Source organism: Cornus florida, unplaced genomic scaffold, assembly GCF_030987335.1.
Source record: "Cornus florida cultivar Cherokee Brave unplaced genomic scaffold, ASM3098733v1 CherokeeBrave_3.0.0_Hap2_Chr06, whole genome shotgun sequence".
NCBI lineage: Eukaryota > Viridiplantae > Streptophyta > Magnoliopsida > Cornales > Cornaceae > Cornus > Cornus florida.
In genome coordinates this window covers 52,577,346-52,583,345 of record NW_026775576.1, presented here as the reverse complement: position 1 = coordinate 52,583,345, position 6,000 = coordinate 52,577,346, and positions in this window count along the sequence as shown.

Below are 6,000 nucleotides of genomic sequence, written 5' to 3'. Positions count from 1 at the left end.
ACTACTATTAGTAATTAAAATGACTCTTAAAAGAACCATCCTCTTTGTGATTCGGTACTCTTTTGCTTGGACAGCCAGGTATTCTTTCATTTAGGACACTGCCTGGAAGTGTGACCAAACTCGCTGCAGGTATAGCAAGTACCTCTAAAAGTGCCAAATGGCCTCCTCTGCTGGTTTGACTGTGGCTGATCCCGGACTGCCTGTGGTCCTCCATTTGGCTGTTTCTAAGCTGGCCTGGTACACTGGTTGAATGTATGCCCGAACTCTCCACAGGCAAAACATTGACTTTGTAACACATTCTGCACCACTGGTATTGCTTCGGGTGTCTGCTGAACGTGTGACTGACTCTGAAATACAGTTGCTACGCCTTCAGCTACAGCCTGAGTAATGATAAAAACTAACTGAGGAGAATACACTGGATTCCTATTCAGATTGTAAGCCCGTGCCTGAGACTCCTGAGTATGCTGAACTTCCTCATGCTCGTCACGAAACTATTCACCCTCTTCTTGAAACCCAGGCATTTACTGTTCTTCCTCCGCTTGCTGACATTGTAGGCATTCCTGATGCCTATGTGCCACACTCCTCTGTGGACTATTCATGTTCTGTCCTCTCCCAGTGTTAACCATACTGTTAACATAGAAAGACATACATCAGTATGAGTTTAAACGAACCGTAAAGGAATTCAACGAATCCTAAACTTAAGCTCTAATTAAGAGAAAATGCTACGCGAAAGTCTTAATACGAAATATCCTAGAGACACTTGAACCTGGAGTGCTCTGATACAAATTGTAATACCCCTCGGATCCGAGACATGGGTTGATCAAGTCCGAGCCCAAACCCGAGGGATATCAAACAATTAAAGTATTTCAAATCGAACACGGAACACAAAATGAATTGAAGAAATAAAATTAAAAGATAAATGAAAACTAATTTAAAATCCTTAAATACATAAATTTATCCAAACCCAATAATCCAAAACTCCATAAGTTTACAACTCGGGAATCCATCCAGTGGACCTTTTATTAACATTCTCAATCCAAAACTGAAATGACTGAAATAAATTCTAAAGCTAATATAGAGAAGATTCCTACGTAGTCGGAGGAATGAATATCTGTATCTGCTCTGCACGTCCAAGCTCTCACCCTGGAACTGACGACCACCTGAAAAATAAGAGAGTGGGTCAGGCCCACATGCAAGTCCTATTGTATTACGATCCATACAGTAATCCGATACGTAGATACATCCTAGGAAGACTCAATAATATCTAGAGTAGTCCATACATGTATATATAGTATACACTATAGGACGTTCGTTAGTCCAATAGGTCTGTCTCAGCCTAAATAGAAGGCAACATGCAAATACGCACCCTAAGGTGGGCATGAGTACCTAGACCTACCAGGGAACAACACCTATGTCCAGTTATCCATCCTAGGCGATATACGCGCCCTAACCATGGTCTTGAGACTCAGGCTTATACCATGGCGCATAAAATATATATATAAAGTTCGTACTTCCAATAAAAAATATCAGCCATCTATGTAGTGGTTTGATACATGTAAACACTCCATCCTGAAACCATAGTAAGTCTTTCAATTCACAATTGATATGACACATGTAGGTGATGGACTTAAGCTATCCCTAATATGACACCGTCCCATATCGGTACATATATATGTACCCATATAAGTAGGACTTAACCTTTTCATGGTTAATCCAACTCATTCCAAATTAGATAGGATTTAGCATTTGAACTAATTCATACCTAGTATGTCACTATCCCATACTGGTACATACAACCCTCCAGTTAACGTAGTTGATAAAAGAATATTAGATGCAAACCAACCATACTGCAGTATAAACATACATAACAATCTAACAGGTGTAGGATTGAATTATGCACTCAATATAAGGTTTAGAAGTTCTAAACCGACCCTTTAAACTGATCAAGAATAACTGATCATTTAACTCCTCCGAATTGCGTAGTTAATTAAACCACACTATATAATCAACATCCATCCTCCAAAATATGCAGCAATATATATACATACATATATAACAATGTAAGGTAATCACAGCAAAACCTAAATATCATGCCCCAACAAATTTAAATAGCTAGACTCAGTCATAGTATTTAAATTCTCATGAAATCCATAAATTGATAAAATTAACAGAATGTACATATCAATTTATTTTAAATCAAGCACAAATGATTTCAGGAACTTACCATATTTAAAAATCTGTTGAAATATAGTTAACAGAAATAAATTATATACCACAGAAAATCCAAGTTCCAGAACTAAATTTAAGTATTCAAAACCGTGCGCAACCTTCAAATTTTCCATAGGTTCATCCTGATTCTTTTCTTAGTCCAGTTGGGAATTAATGTTTTACAAAGTATTATAGGTATATTACAATCTCAAACCACATTTAAAACAGTTTAAAAGCCATGCCAATACACTGTATAGTCCAAACCCACGCCCAAATCACATACTGTTTGCAAAACTGGGCAAGAGCAGGCTCTAAAAAAATTGAGCCTGCTCTTTTATTAATTGAGCCGGCTCTATTGCTCTAAGAGCCAGCTCTAAGGCTACTAAGAGCCAGCTCTAAGGCTGCCAAGAGCTGGCTCTAACCTTAGGGAGCCGGCTTTGTCCCCTTTTTGAGCCTGCTCTCACTCCCTTAGATGCCGTCGACTGTTTCTGTGTCTTCTTCTCCAACTCCGGTGATTAACGGTGCCTCTGTGATGTTTTTAAATCTTTGTTCTAGGTTCAAACTCAATCCTAGATAAATTTTAAATCACTGATATGCAATGATAGCATGCATAGAACATAGGTTTTGAAGCACTGATCACAGAAACTTAGTCTGAAATTGTAAGCAACCCACAATAGATTAATTTGGTAAAAATAAAAAATGTTTTAAAATCCTGTTCTAGAGTTTAATCTTAAACTCAGATCAATTACAAGGCATCCATTATGATCTCAATTAATCAAAACTAAAACGTATCAACAAAAGGAAGCAAATAACAGAGCATCACGAATTTTGCAAACCAATTAATTCAACGAGGCAAATAAAATTCATTCATGTATAAAAGACTTGTTATATGTTTGTTTAATCCATTTTAGTTTTTCTTTAATCCCTGGAGTCTACCTTGGCATGCACAGAACACGAATTAAAGGGAAATAATAGAACAGACTCTTACCTTCGAGACTTTGGTTTAAAATCTCTAACTATCGTCTCTATCGACTCTGGCAATGTCGGTTGTGTTACACGACCTTTGTTGCTCCCAGTTCAATCCAGAACTCCTCCTTGAATCCCTCCCTTAATTTCTTAAGGTTCTCAAAGTATTTTGTCTCACAAAACACACTCGGTTGCTCTCTGTATTCTCTCTGTATCTTAGGTACGTGAATATGGTCAATGGGGTTTTCAAAACCCTTGGCAGACGTATACTTATATATTTATAGGCTTTATTTGAAACCCTAAATTAAACCATAAATGAAACCCTAAAGTAAATCCTAAACCAATTATATGTCGGCTCCAATCCTAGACACGATGTAAAACATGAAACCCTAATTACCAAAACAGTGAATTCACATAAGCATGTAATTAATTAACTTGAGAAATACATTTAAATTAATGAAACAAACGAAAATAAAAATTAAGCAATTAATTAAAGAAAACACAATTTAATTGAATTAAAATAAAGTAAATCAAATAAGCAAATAATTAATTAATTAAAATAAACAAATAATCAATTAAATTAATAAATAAAAAAAATTAATAATTAAATTAAATGGTAGGACTATCCTTTTAAAATTAGGGGTATTACAGTAGTGGTTGCAGAGGAGCTAGAGGCAGAGGAGGAGGCACAAGTAGCAGCAGCAGATCCCGCAGCGGACGACGCACCAGTCGATCCAACTGCTGATCATATAGATATTAACTTAGAGCGCCCTGCAGACGCCACAGAGTAGTACTCTCCAGCTGGGTCGCCCTTTCACGACCAGGAGCAGACTAAGGAGTTTTCTTCTGATTCTTCTATGCCTGAGGCTCCAGATCTGACCCCCGGCTTTGGACTACGTCTGTAAACTCTTGAGGATGCTGTTGTTGCCATACGAGCTGATCTTACAGCCCACAAAGCTGATTTTGTTGCCTTCCGCACGGATGTCGCGACTATGTTCCGAGATCTTTCCAGAGATATCCGCGGAGCCCGACCTGCCCATCCTACTTCATCCTCCTGAGTTCCTAGTTCCTTCTATCTCATGATCCCTCTCTCCTATTGATACTTTATTTTTGTCACTATACAGTACTATTATTTTTGCAGCCGGCCTGTCGGCTTTGATATTTTTGTTGCACCTGCACTTTATCTATTATATATATCTATTTTTGCTATGGATGTCATATATTATATTCTCATATCTGTATGTTTGACTCCATCAGGTGCATCACAGTGACTTCAGTGAGAAAGTACTTCCCGATTTTCAGGACCACCCTTACACCTCTCTCATCTATTTATCTGTTTATCCCATTTACACTTGCATGTCCACTGTGCACTAATTATCCCATTTTGTTATCTGATGAGTTTATCCAAGTGCCAATTTTCAGGACCACAGTTCATCCCAAATTTGGGGGGGCCATACCACCCACTTTGGATACTTCAGTCTCGATCATTCTATGCCTTAGTTGCACTGGTATACTCTTTCCTTTGTTCTCTTTGCACATTGAGGACATTGTGCCATTTAAGTTTGCGGGGAATGGTGATGACTTTGGGGAGGGTTTGCACAAAACAATGCACAACACTTTGAGTTTGGAAATTGGTGTCAAGTGGGCATCAGACTTTAAATTTATAAACCGCTTAACACCTATACTATGTAGTATGAGTGAGAAGGGATCGTCCCAAGAGATTAGAGTCGTACTTAAATGTGAAATTGCAACTAGGGTTAGTAAGTCGAATGATCAAACAAGTGATTGGTTGGTTGTTTAAATTAGAGAGCAACTAAATTAAATTAAGTAAGAATGCAATGCTAAAGAGAGTAAGTAAGGGAGAGAGAGATCTCGAGGTTTAGAGATCACCACCAAGCAATGCATTTCTATATCATTGACAAGTGATTAATGAGGGCAAATAGTAGGTTGCAATAGTGGTGTGTATGTATTTGGTTGATTCAATAAGCAAGGATGACTAGTTAAGCATGTATTGTCTAAACATCATGTGAAAGGCATAATATATCTAAGCTATGAAGCATATATTGTCTAAACAACATGTGAAAGGCACAATAAATCAAAACAAGTTATTAATCCTTTCATTAAGCTCACAATCCAAATACAACACAAGGATAGAGACATATGCTAATTGCATTCACAAGCTTGGATCATCAAACAACAAGCATAGATTGTCTTCCCATTTAACACTACACTACAACTACACTACATCTACACTACTAGCATGAAAATAAACTAGGGGAGAGGCACAATCCATCAAGAGGTAAGCATGAACCATCAAGAGAATCACAAAAGTATTCTTTTAAGCACAATGTTTTGACAATCTTTAAATCTATAGTATCAATACACATAGACATGCGTCAATAACACAAAATCTAGAGATAAACACATGAACATCTATTCTAGCATACATAGACATATGGATAGAATGAAATGACCAATTGGAAGCACTAAACCACATAAATCATTGAATAAACAAGATTTATACATATCAGAGTGTCAAAACATCAATTACAACACTAATCCCTCAATAATACACAAGATTAAGATATAGAAAGCATGCTTGGGGCAAACTCTAGCCCCAAGAGGATGTCTAGCCACTCATAGTGATGATGCTCCAACCCTCAAGGGCTAACTCCATGGAAGAGGTTTGCTCCTTATTGATGAAGATCCCCAAATGGTGTCTCTAGCCTCCTCCTCCACTAAACTTCCTCTCCAAGAGATGATATGAAAGTAATAATAATCCCCTTTTGAAAAAGCAATCCTTATCCTTATATAGGTAGGTCAAGA